The sequence below is a fragment of the Aquarana catesbeiana genome, linkage group LG04, assembly GCF_042186555.1.
Source record: "Aquarana catesbeiana isolate 2022-GZ linkage group LG04, ASM4218655v1, whole genome shotgun sequence".
NCBI classification, from domain to species: Eukaryota; Metazoa; Chordata; class Amphibia; order Anura; family Ranidae; genus Aquarana; species Aquarana catesbeiana.
The window spans coordinates 373084305-373097516 of record NC_133327.1 but is presented as its reverse complement, the minus strand read 5'-3'; the positions used below and the strand labels follow the sequence as shown (position 1 = coordinate 373097516).

At 43.0% G+C, this 13212-nt stretch overlaps 1 protein-coding gene across 1 annotated transcript in view; it reads left to right on the top strand.

Annotated features, from left to right (window-relative positions):
* Positions 1 to 13212, top strand: part of REV3L (REV3 like, DNA directed polymerase zeta catalytic subunit) — a 312168-nt gene that overhangs the window by 91388 nt on the left and 207568 nt on the right. The window lies entirely within an intron of this gene.

Here is a 13212-nt window from a genome sequence, read left to right as displayed (position 1 = left end):
GCTATGTACACTTTGATGATAAATTTCTTTTCTAATTGATCTCTTCCGATGGGAGTAATCAACCTATAGTTGCCAAACCAAACAATCCATAGCTCATTCAGGGAAGTGGGATTTGATTGGCAGTTGGAAGATACAGTCATAAGTTAATAATCACATCTCTGTCTCCACCATGCAGTCTCATCGATTGAAATACGATTGGATTCATGACCAAAGCATGTCAGTGCTGCTGATTAATGCAAAATAATTGATAATTTTTTGCCCTGGGCGATCAAAGCTTTAATTGAATTTGATCTACCGTAAACTGGTACTGAGAAGATAACATTTCAACAGTGACTGCATCTCTGCTGACTGGTGTAGCGTCAGGTGTCGCAGTAGAGACCCCGCCCTATGCTCCGGGGCGGTTTGTGCAGCCTCCTTGTCGCATTCTGTTTTACACTTGAACAGGAGGGCCTGTGGGGGTGGGATATACAGGAACAGATCCTCTCCATTTTCCTCCTGCAACCGCTGAAAAGATGGCTCCTCCTCCTTGCCCGCCAGCATTCAGTGGCTGCAGGAGAAAAATGTTCATTCTGCTATTCAAAATAAAAAAATTCAAAATTCGGAACCATTTTATTTTACTGTGGCCCGCGACCAGTTACCAAATCACTTAAGTGGTCCTCGCTCTTCAAAAGGTTGAGTACCCCTGTGTTATGTTTATGTGATGAGTAGGAAGAAGACTAGCAGTAAGGGTTTAGGAACACATACCTATAGCGTTGAACAGTGGTTGTCAACCTATAAAGTATATTATGTAGGTGAACCCTATCCGTTTCAAAGGGCTGCACGTAATATTCCATATATGATAGAAAACTGTCAGACTTCATACATATTAGGCCCCCTTCACTCTTCGATTTTACCACGATTATGACGCAATTTCAGGGAATGCCTGTGTAAACTTGAGATCTCTGGACCTCATTTTGCATCAAAGTCGGACCGAAGTAGTACAGGGACAACTTTGAAGTCGCACAGATCTGAATGGTTATCATTGGGAATCATGGGGTATGACTTGTCATACAACTCTGATGTCCAAAGTCACACAATTGTGTAAGTGGCCTTAGTGAAGACAGCCGGAGACTAGCCGCTTCCTGACCAGCTGCCGCAGTTATACTGCGGCAGGTTGGCTCCCCTGTGCAAAACCACATAGCTATAAGTCGGCTCGCAGGGTCGGGATAGTAGGCGTGCGCGCCCGCTGCACAGCGGGGGTGCCAATTCTCGTGGCCGACAGTCGCGATGACCGCCGGCCACGAGCGATCGTGAGCAGGAGACACAGTTCAGGAACAGGGTGTATAAACACAGACTTCCCTGTTCTGTTCTGAAGAGGAATGGCAAATCGTGTGTTCCTATTAGCTTCTACATATTTTTTACCAAAAAATTGTTTTTTTTATATATTTTTGGGGGATATTTATTATAGCAAAAAGTCAAAAATGATGCGTTTTTTTTTTTTAAATTGTCGCTATTCTTTTATTTATAGCGCAAAAAATAAAAACCGCAGATGCATTCAAATACCACCAAAAGAAAGCTCTATTTGTGGGGAAAAAAAGGACGTCAATTTTGTTTGGGTACAACTTCGCACGACCGCGCAATTGTCAGTAATAGCAACGAAGTGCCGAATCGCAAAAAAATGCTCTGGTCAGGAAGGGGGTAAATTCTTCCGGGACTGAAGTGGCTAGACATGCAACAGGAGTGGTTGTGACTGAAGACACACTGCAGGAGACAGAGACTGGGGACATGCTGCTGGAGTCTGCCAGAGATCGCCGATATTACAGTTTCTTTTCAAATGAATGTTCCTGACTGCAAGGGGCCGCACAGCAATGCTTGGGGGCTCAAGTGACCCTTGGTCTACAGGTTGGGCAACAGTGGTCTTAAATCACATCAACTCTGTTCTGCCCATCCTGTTGCACTGTACTCATCAATAGTAGCTGAAGTAATTAAATATGCTTAATTTTCTTCAGAAAAGAAAAATAAGGTTCCCAATGCTGATGAACTGGCCAAGTGGACTCTTCCAGTGGAGGGGATTATTAATCAGGCAGAGCTGCTGACCAGCCTCGATAGCACTCCATCAAGCCTAATGCCCCGTACACACGATCAGAAAATTGTACGGAAAATACCACTTTCAAAGCGATCGTACGATAATCGGATCGTTAGTACAGAGCTTTCGAGAGCCGATCAGGACAGTTCATCCGATGGTATTCTATCGGACGTGCAGGAATTTTTTTTTCGTACGATGCCATATCGTACGATTTTTGTTTTAATCAGTACAGCTATCGTTTCAAAAATGCATTACAACACATGACATCACTTCCAAATTTTATTTCTGTCGTGTGGGAATTTTCGTGACTTTAGTAAACTCATCAGATTCGATCTGAGATCAGCATGCAATAAAAAACGGACAATCATTCGTCTGATAATCTCATCGTGTGTATGGGGCATAAGCCTTTTAACAGATGCCACGTAATCAGTACCTCAGAAGTGCCAGCTGGTCAAAGTTTATGTCTGGCTGCTGGGTGGAGCCTGGTGCTCCTTTTTTCTTTAGGTGGAATTTCACTATTTTAAAGTGGTATTAAACCCATAAGTAGGGCTGGGGAAAAAATCGATTTAAATCTTGAATCGAGTTGAGAGGTCAAATCGATTCAAAATGTAAGCAAATCGATTTTTTTTTTTAGATTTTTTTATTTTTATTTTTCACCGCGCTGGTCCTGTGGCGCTACAGGTATGAGTTTTTAGGCGAGGCCGCGGCTTCGGCCTAGTCCGCGGCTTTGGCCGGACGCCGCGGACTAGGGCGAAGCCGCGGCCTCGCCTAAAAACTCATACCCGCAGCGCCTCAGGACCGGCGCTGACACCGCGCTGGTCCTGAGGAGCTGCGGGCAAGGAGTTTTTAGGTGAGGCCGCGGTTTCGGCCTAGTCTGCGAGGCCGGACGCCGCGGACTAGGCCGAAGCCGCGGCCTCGCCTAAAAGCTCATGCCCGCAGCGCCTCAGGACCGGTGCGGTTTCCAAAGAAAAAAAAAACTCGATTCAAACCTCGATTTGTTTTAAGAAAATCTCCCAGCCCTACCCATAAGCAAACATTTTATTATCTTGCAGCTTACCAATTCGTACCTGTAATGGCTGTATTCGTTTTCATTTTTAGGCTGTCTTTCTTCCATTTTGACCCAGTGATCTTGCCTTAAGTCTGTTGTTTTTCAAGATGTACCAGGTACGGGAATGAGAAACCCATTCAACACTGGCAGGGGTGCCTACAATGATCAGTTTTTATTCATGTAAAACCTTTGTCCCAGAAGGAAAAAAAAACAGTTTGCTGTAACTGTTTATAAAGTATTATATGGAATTCAGCTTCAATTTGTTAGTGCATCTAAATCTGCTAGTACATCTAACCCCTCCACACACACACAGACTGACAATGCTGTGCAAAGGTGCCCCCTGTGCTCCTTCATCCAGAGAAGGGGCACTCTAATACAAGAGGTGTGTCGCTGGCCAGATCACCAGGGGATAAAGCCTAAATAAAGAAAACTAATGCAGCCACCACATGTAATGATTCATAAGGTGTAACGGTAAATTTTGGGTTTAATACCATATTAAAAAAATATTAAATCGGATGCCCTATATCCCCCCCCCCCCCCCCCGCATCCTCTGTTTGCAGCTGCACTTTCAAATTCCTCCAAGTTCTTTAGTCTACATGGGGTGTTGTTGTCATGCTGCCTTCAAAATGTGTGGGCTGCCACTGTAAACTAATAACACTCTTCCCTGATCATTAAAGGGGTTGTAAAAGCAGAAGGTTTTTTATCTTAATGCATGCTACCACTTCAGCCCCGGAAGGATTTGCTCCCTTCCTGACCAGGCCATTTTTTGCAATACGGCACTGCGTCGCTTTAACTGACAATTACGCGGTTGTGCGACGTTGTACCCAAACAAAATTTATGTCCTTTTTTTCCCCCAAAAATAGAGCTTTCTTTTGGTTGCATTTGACCACCTCTGCGGTTTTTATTTTTTGCGCTGTAAACAAGAAAAGAGTGCCAATTTTGAAAAAAACACAATATTTTGTACTTTTTGCTATAATAAATTTCCCCAAATTTTTTGTTAAACGAATTTCTTCATGAGTTTAGGCTGATATGTATTCTTCTGCATATTTTTGGTAAAAAAGTTATAGCGTCTACAAAATGGAATAGATTTATGGCATTTTTTATTATATATTTTTTTTACTAGTAATGGTGGTGATCTGCGTTTTTTCTTATCGGGACTGCAACATTATGATGGGCATATCAGACACTTTTGACACTTTTTTGGGACCAGTGACATTTATACAGTGATCAGAGCTACAAACAGCTACTGATTACTGTATAAATCTTGTGTGGGCGGTACATCGATGACATCCTCCTCCTGTGGGATGGCAGTCGATCCGACTTGCATCTTTTCATTGAGGGCTTCAATAGTAACCCTAGAGGCATTGTTCTCAGTTTTGAGGCCAGTCAATCTGAGATCAATTTTTTTGACTTGACTATTACCATCAAGAATGGACTGTTCAATACCTCAACTTTTTTCAAGAGCACCGATAGGAACTCCTTTATCCCTATTGACAGTTGTCACCACGCGTCATGGCTTCAGTCGGTGCCTAAAAGTCAATTCATACGACTGAAGCGCAATTGCACCAACAAAAATGATTTCCTGTCACAAGCCAGGTCATTGATTATGTGCTTTGAGGAAAAAGGTTACTCTTGAGACCTGTTGGGCTGTACCCTTGAAGAGGTCACTAACATGGAGAGAGGTGATTTACTTAAGCAGAACCTTCAGTACCTTTTTATTACAACTTACTCTGTTCAACACATGAACATTAAAAAACAGTAAACATTGGCATATATTGGGCAATGACCAGGGTTTGAGATCAGTTCATAAATAAGGGAGCACCTGCTTTGCGGGCAAGAGTGGCACCAAACATCCTTGATCCTCCGCCCATTGGGAGGGGCTTCCAAGACCACTGGCTTCTATCAATGCAGGAGGTGTAGGGTGTGCTCACTTAATAGTTGTAGCCATAGAAGAACACAGAAATTCCTCTCAACCAGCACTTCCATTGAATTTGAAATCAAACCATTTATTACTTGTAGCACTGAGGGGGTTGTTTACCTGCTCCAATGCCCTTGTGGCCTTCAGTATGTGGGCAGGACAAAGCGCCCCCTCTCTGTGTGCCTCAATGAGCATATCACCAATATTAAGAATGGGTTTCAGAAGCATGCAGTCTCCAAACACTATTCATTAGTCCTTGATAGAAATCCAGCCAAAACTATATTTCTGGGGATTGATAAATTCCACCCCCAGTGGAGAGGCAGTTTTTTGGTGCATGATATCAGTAGGCTTGAAATCGCGTGGATGCATAAGATTAAATGGTACGCTCCATTTGGGCTTAATGTTGACATTGATGTCAATGCATTTATTTATTGACAACTCTTGATGATATTATATATGGTTGTACACATATATGCTTTATTTTATGTGTATTTAGTCATATTGTACACTTGGTGTGAAACCTGGGGATTCTACCCCTTTTTTTCTCCCCTTAGATTGGTTTTAAGGAAAATATTTAATTAATGTGTTTATCTGTCCAAATCTTGAATTTTATTTCTCATTCTTTTTTTACACACTTTTTTTTTATGGGGGAATTTTTCTTAAAGAACTTTTTCCTAATATATTTGCTTTAAATTAGTTGTTTAATGCCTTCATTGGTTATCACATGGATGCATTATGTTTTATTATTATCTATGTGCTTTTTATAGGCCCTCAAGCCATGGAATATTTTTATACATTTTTGGTTCCTCATGACCAATCGCCTTTTTGCGTTTGGAACTCTATATATTAACTATATTAGTTTCTAACTAGCGCGATCTGACGATTGTTTATTTACAAACGTGTTGCTCTCTGTCCCTTTTAGTATTGTATCTTAAATGTTACAATAAAGTTTTTTTAGTTTTAGGTTTTCACAATTTTACATTTCCGGGTTCCCACCTCCCAAGATTCATATTGAGGCTTGGTTCTGTCTATACACTATTTAGCGCGATGACTCAGTGCATCGCCTGATCCTCGAGACGATGTCAGATGTGACAAAATGCGCGTAGGGAGGTTGATGAAGCTGATGTCATCGCACTTCTCAATGGATGGGTGTTCGCTTGCTGGCCGGCTGTTTTATATGACTACTTTTATCTTCTGAATCGTAAGTGCATTACTTTTTATATAATAAATTCCGTTGTGATACAGTGTGCACTATGGAGTTCTTTTTTATATTTTCTGGGCAATATCCTCATTGACTCCCAGTGGCTGATGCTAGAGTATCTTTGAGCAATTTGGAGTGTTTACGAGCTCTCCCCAGTGGTGGAATATCATCTTCCGTGTGGATAAAGGCCCTGGCTGAGTATTAGCCTCAGGCTCTCTATAAGCTTGCCTCTGGTAAGCGCATTATTTATGTGGTGGTGCACTGTCGTCAAGAGGTGTTTTGGTGAGCACTTATCTATATGCCATCCTTGGACTGCGATTTTACCATTCATGCTAGCCACATTCAATTATTTTATTGGACTTATTCATTTGTTTTTTTCACGTTTATTAGCGCTGCTACATTGTTTTACTGTATAAATGTCACTGGCAGGGAAGGGGTTAACACTAGGGGGCGATCAAGGGGTTAACTGTATTACCTCATGTGTGTTCTAACTGGGGGGGGGAATGTGGCTGACTAGAGGAAGAGAGAGATTGTTGTTTCTACACACGATCTGTCCCCTCTCCCCTGACAGAACCGGGATTTGTGTGTTTACACACACAGATCCCGATTCTCACTCTATCACGAGCGATCGTGGGTGCCTGGTGGTCATTATGCCTGCCAGGCATGCGCATCGGCTCCGGGGACACGCTGCATGCGCACGCCTGCTACAGAGTCTTAAAGAGCTGACATACAGCTACGACAGCTCTCGCAGGGGAGGCAACCTGCCGCAGTATAACTGCGGCGGCTGTTCGGGAAGGGGATAAGATAAAAAACCTTGTGTGCGTAGCAGCCCCCTAATTACTTACCTGAGCCCCATCTCTCTTCAGCGATGTCCACGAGTGTCTAAGCCGTCCAGGACACTCCTTCTGATTGGCTGAGACATAGCAGCAGTGCCATTGGCTCCCGCGGCTGTCAATCGTTCAGTCAGCCAATTGGGAGAGAGAGGCTGGGCCGGGTCGGGGCTCCATGTCTGAATGGATACAAGGAGCTCTGACTCAGGTCAGGTGCCCCCATAGAAAGCTGCTGGGGACACTCGATAGGAGGGAGGGGCCAGGAGCAGCAAAGAGGGACCCGAGAAGAGGAGTATCCGGGCTGCTCTGTGCAAACCCAACTGCACAGATGAGGTAAGTAATAAACAAAAAAAATAGAGACTCATTTTAAGGAAGCAGCAGTGTGTCTTCAGACATTAGGACTGACAACTGTGTGAAATAAGGGCACCTGTTCACTCCTCTGACTGGCCAGTATTGAGTAGGTTGAAACTGGAGCAATCGGTGACCATCAAATGATGTCATCATTTTCAGGTATTTTAGAGATCACAAAAAACCTAATGTATAAGCTGCAAGGTCTATTAAAAAGGAATAAATATGGCGCAAAGTTGATATAGATGGGGCTTGAGTGGCACAATCCATGGTGGTCTTAAGTAAACATTGTAGATGGATGCAGCTCATCTAACAAGGTATTGATTAGCCTATAGCATACAGGAAAATTAACTGAAGAGGCCACCAGCATCTAAGTGTAGCACATTTATTAAAAAGAAACAAAAGGGTTATATGCACCCGCTGCAAGGGAAGCGTAATTGAGTTATATCATCAACTCCAGGGTGAAGTCATCTGTGGAGCCATGGAATGTTGCAGAGATTGGCAGGTATATGGCTGGTGGATGCAGAGTAGCACCAGGAAGCTGCGGTGTGAGACACTGTCATCTAGTCTGGAACGCAAGCATGCTGCAGTGTGGATGTATAGTGTCCTTCTCTTGCAGTGTGTGTGTGCTTTTTAACCCTTTTATTTATTAATAAATTTGCTACACTTAATTTCTGGCGTCTTCTTCTGTTAATTTCTCATAGAAGCTGCAAGGTGCATAGCGTGAGGAATCGGTTGCATACATTAACATAGATCATGGAGTCCAGATTAAATTTGGCATATGCAAATACTCTCTAAATACAAAAGGCATGTGTAATGTTACTTGACCCTTGGAGTGGGTGTATTTCTCTGAAATCTGTACAGTAATTCATTGTGAAACTTTGCCTTCGCGCAGGAGCTTTCCGTAGTAAAGACCAGTAACTGCTGCTTTCTGTCTTTGTGCAGGGTGACTGGTCTTGTCGCCGCCCATCCTTAATTTTCTGTAGGCAGCCTGTAGTGGGTATGGCTTGCTGGGTCCCTCATACAGATCTGCTATGTACAGCAAAGTGGTGATGTCACTGCTACTTTTATAAGATTATATCTGGGTTTTCAAAGGCATTTGATGCTCAAAAGTGGATTTATAACCTTTTGGCCATTTAATAATCTATTTAAATGAAGTTGAGCTTTAAAATGGTTTTAAAGGCTCAAGGTTTCTTTACCTTCTGTCTGCAGCGGCCCCCTCTTGATCCAGCGATGTGCACAAGAGCTGAGCTTCTCCCAGTCTCTCTCTCCTCATTGGCTGAGACAGCAGTGGGAACCATTGGCTCCTGCTATTATCAATCACAACCAGTAAGCTAATGAGCAGGGATGGTGCTGTGCAATAGCTCTGTGTCTTATGTATGCATAGAGCAGGGCTCAGGAGTGAGCATGCACCAGTGCCCACAGGGCTAGCGGCTTGCTTTTGGGGGCACTGGCTGAAGAGGGGGAATTGGGAGCCCCGGCAGGGGACACGGAAAGGAGTATCGGGGCTGCTCTGTGCAAAACCACTGTACAGAGCAGGTAAGTATGACGTGTGTGTGTGTTATTAAAAAAAAAATTTTTTAAATGTAAAAAAAAGAACCTTTAACCACTTCAGCCCCGGAAGGATTTACCCCCTTCCTGACCAGAGCACTTTTTACAATTTGGCACTGCATCGCTTTAACTGCTAATTGTGCGGTCATGCAATGCTGTACCCAAACAAAATTTGCGTCCTTTTCTTCCCACAAATAGAGCTTTCTTTTGATGGTATTTGATCACACTGCCGTTTTTATTTTTTGCGCTATAAACAGGAAAAAAAAGACCGAAAATTTTGAAAAAAAATGATATTTTCTACTTTTTGTTATAAAAAAATCCAATAAACTCAATTTTATTCATATATTTAGGCCAAAATGTATTCGGCCACATGTCTTTGGTAAAAAAAAATGTCAATAAGTGTATATTTATTGGTTTGCGCAAAAGTCGAGGAAGGCTGTCATTCGCCAGGAGCGATCGCGAGGGGGGAGCCACGAATGAGTGGCCTCCCCCTCACCTCTCATCATTTCCTGACGAGAATCTGACCGCCGCAGGCACCGTGGGGGGGTCCGATTGGACCCCCCGCCCGCGGGAAGGCAAGGACGTACCTGTAAGTCCTTTTGCCTGCCCGTGCCATTCTGCCGACATACATCGTCGTGCGGTGGTCGGCAAGTGGTTAATGTTACTTTAAGCTTGCTAATGTTTAGTTTGTTCTCATGGTGTATGTTGCTAGTTATTTTTGGTGTAGAAACCTAACCACTGTTATCTCTGTTTTGCAATTTAAATCACTGAGCTCTGTGTAGACTCCAAGTCATTTTGGTGATAGTTTACACAGGGCTAAGGGGTCTATGCCAGCCCTCATGATTGGGCTTACTGATTGGCTACTTGGGCTGCCAGCACTGCATCATAGGAGGAAGGGTTTCTTTTGACTGTGGTGGGCAAATAAAGTGGACGAAGAGGGGATTATGGAAGTGGGGGTGCAGAAAGCAATGCTAAATGGCTGTCATCCTAAACCAGCAGATGCAGTATTGTGATGCTCTCAATGCACACTGAGCTTAAAAAAACACCAGTTCCCCTCGCAGGAAAAAAAGCTTCATACAGAGCATTCTTGTACACGTGTAGCATTTTTTCTTCCAGAAAGCTCCAATCAAAAACACAAACCAGAAGGTTTTTATTTTCTGCTGCTGAGCTTAAAATATGCCTCCTAGATGTTCTAATGTGCATGGACATCTAGGATAACATTGAGCTGCTTCTAGGGGCAAAATACAAAACTCATGTAGTGACAATGTGGGGTTTTTTTCTTTTTCTTTTTTTTTTCTTTATTTTTTTTTTTTTTTTTAAAGCCAGTGTGCATGGACCATTTTTGATACAGCAAGTGAAGTGGAGTGCTATCTGCATAGTTCTCAGTGTGTTCTGAAATTCTTTGGATACTTAATGATATATCCAGTGTTTACTACTAAACCTTTTTAACTTTTCCCAATAAGTTGGGGCAGGCAGCAGTAAGGCTGTTGCTATACAGTATTGTGCATGTGGAAGTGTGCAAGGATGGCCTTGTCCTTGATTTGAGCTGTGCTTGTGGTATTCTATTCATTTGTCAGACATTCCTCTGACAAAGCGTGCAGGATAACGTTTTTACTCCCTCCCATAATTGTTTCCATGTCAACACAATTTAGAAGCCAATTGTGAATACAATTATCATGTAACACTGAGCCTCATAAAGCAGAATGAAGTAAAAGGAAGCAGTCACATTTAAACTTCCATTTTCCTTTCAGGATTGGGGGGGGGGGGGGGGGGGGGCATTTAGCGGAAAACAGACTTATCACATCAGAATGTATATCTTGTAGTAAACTGACTTTGTAAAACTGAGATCTGGTTGCTATTAGTTTCTGCTTATTGCAGAGTGTGGTGAATTTCGATAAATCAGGATAAGGATTGTTTCCTTCCAGTTTTTTTATCCAGATTAAAATTGGAAAACAATGAAGGTCTATTGGGTTATTTTACACCTAATTTCCCACTATTTGGTGTTCATGGAGTTAATATCAAATACAGGATGGCCATTCAGATTGTATAATGATCCCTTCCGCTGTATGTGATCAATATACATCAATTTCTAATATTCTGTGCAAAAGCTGTGACCCCAAACAGGTTGTAGAAATCCAAATCAATCAAGCCTGCACTCACAGTGGTCGGCTTTGACAGAGCTTGTCCCAGCTCCAGACAGCAATGTACAGGGAAGAAAATGTCCATCATATGAGCTGCACATTTCTGCAAACCCCAGGTAACAGCCTCAGCCTGGGCTCCAGCCAGGCCACACCCCCAATGTGTCACTCCACCCCCAGAGCTTACTTTCTTACCTGATTGGAGGGAAGGGACCCCCCCCAGCACACAGGAACAGAGCTGAGGCTTTTAATCAGCTGGAGGTCTCTCATTTGTCACCTTTTTTCTCTTGGTGTCAGGAAGTGACTCATGATAGCAGAGGAAGGAAGCGGCAGACAAAAGTGACACTTAGAGGGACTGCAGTCTGCTCACATAAGTTGTCATAAAAACATCTTTGCCATTCTGAAGCTTCCCTCCAACCACTTTGCATATTATTTTATATATACTGTGATTCTGTACTAGCCAAATATTCTGCAGAAATCTCCCTCCACTAAGTCTGGCTGCAATCATTTTAACTGTGGGCAGCTGAACTGCTGCCTGTTCACTTCCTGGATTTACACAGAGGCATACCTCCAGCTCTCCAGCTCTGCAGCTCTCATTGGCCCTCTTGTGACTCACCCCCCTCCCTTCCTGGCAAACTCACAAGAATGAGAGAGAGAGCTGTGCATGATGTCATAAGCCTAGGCTAATGACCAGACAAACAGGAAGTGGGCTGTATAAAGTGTTTATAAACAAGGCCAAGGAAAAAAACAAGCTTAAAGGGGGGTTCCGAACCGGGAAAAAAAAATTAATTCATTAGCTACAAACACTGTAGCTGCTGACTTTAAATAAGCACACTTACTTGTCCTGGGTGCCCGCGATGTCGGCCGCCCAAGGCCGACCCATCCCTCGGCTTTTGGGTCCTGGCACCGCAATCCTAACTAAGGGAAACAGGCATTGGAGCCTTATGGCTTCACTGCCCGTTTCCTACTGCGCATGCGCGAGTCGCACAGCGCTTTGTGAATGGGACGCGATGTGTTGTGGGACACACACAGTTCCCATAACACACCGCGCCCCATTCCCCAGAAGACAACGCGGGTAAGAGAAGACAGAACATCACCGCGGCGTAGGAAGAGGCAGATTAGGAAGACTGCCTAGCAACAGCCATTTCAGGTGAGTTCAAAATTTTTTATTTATTTTTTTTTTATATTTTTTCCTCCATTTTTTTTTTTTTTAGGGATTTTTGGCGCAATTTTTTTTTTTTTTTTTTTTTTTTTTTTTTGTGGTGAACCTCCACTTTAACTTACCACCAGCTCACAGACAACCAAGTAAACCTGTCTAACAGTATGTGTTAAAAGCAGGAGTTTAGTCTGCGCATATTTGCAAATGCATGCGTAATCCACAGAGCCTCGTCAAGGCACCCTGGTATCTGTGGTACCTAACACTAACTTATAAGTGTCCCCACAATGGAGGAACATGCATTCTGATGGATAGGTGATAGCAGGTAGACTGAAGGGGAGCCCACCCCTTCTAAAAGGTACAGGAGCACACTGAACACCCAGCATTTAGCACAATGGCTGCAAAGGTGTCAGTGCGTTGCCTGACCAAAAAACACAACAGTGATACAAAAAGACGCCACTTGGTCCCATCTATATTACAGTAAGATGCATTGGAAGGCTTTCCTTGGATTTATCCTTGGCCTTGTTTATAACTGTTGTTAGCCTTCCAATGCTTCTTACTGTCATAGCCAGCTATAGATGGGAGCAAATGCAAGTACCCTTTTTGTATCGCTGTAAAAGGTGTTTACTGGGAGAAAAAAAAATGTTTCTCTATCCAAAGTTTAAAACAACAAGGGCAGAAGATTTAATAGATGGAAAGATGAAAAAAAAGACTGAAGATACTCATAATTGAGACAAGTACACACTATAGAGGGATATGCTTTGTTCATATTTCATGTCCAAAGTTTACAACCACTTTAAGTAGGTCATTCTGTAGACTCAATGGAACAATGCAACCTTAAAAAAAAAAAGCTGTGCACATACAGAGTTAATACTGTAATGCATGAAAGCAGCAGGATCCAATACAAGTTGGAATAAATAGAAAGGAATGCAGAGTACAGGAAAGGCCTTGTTATGT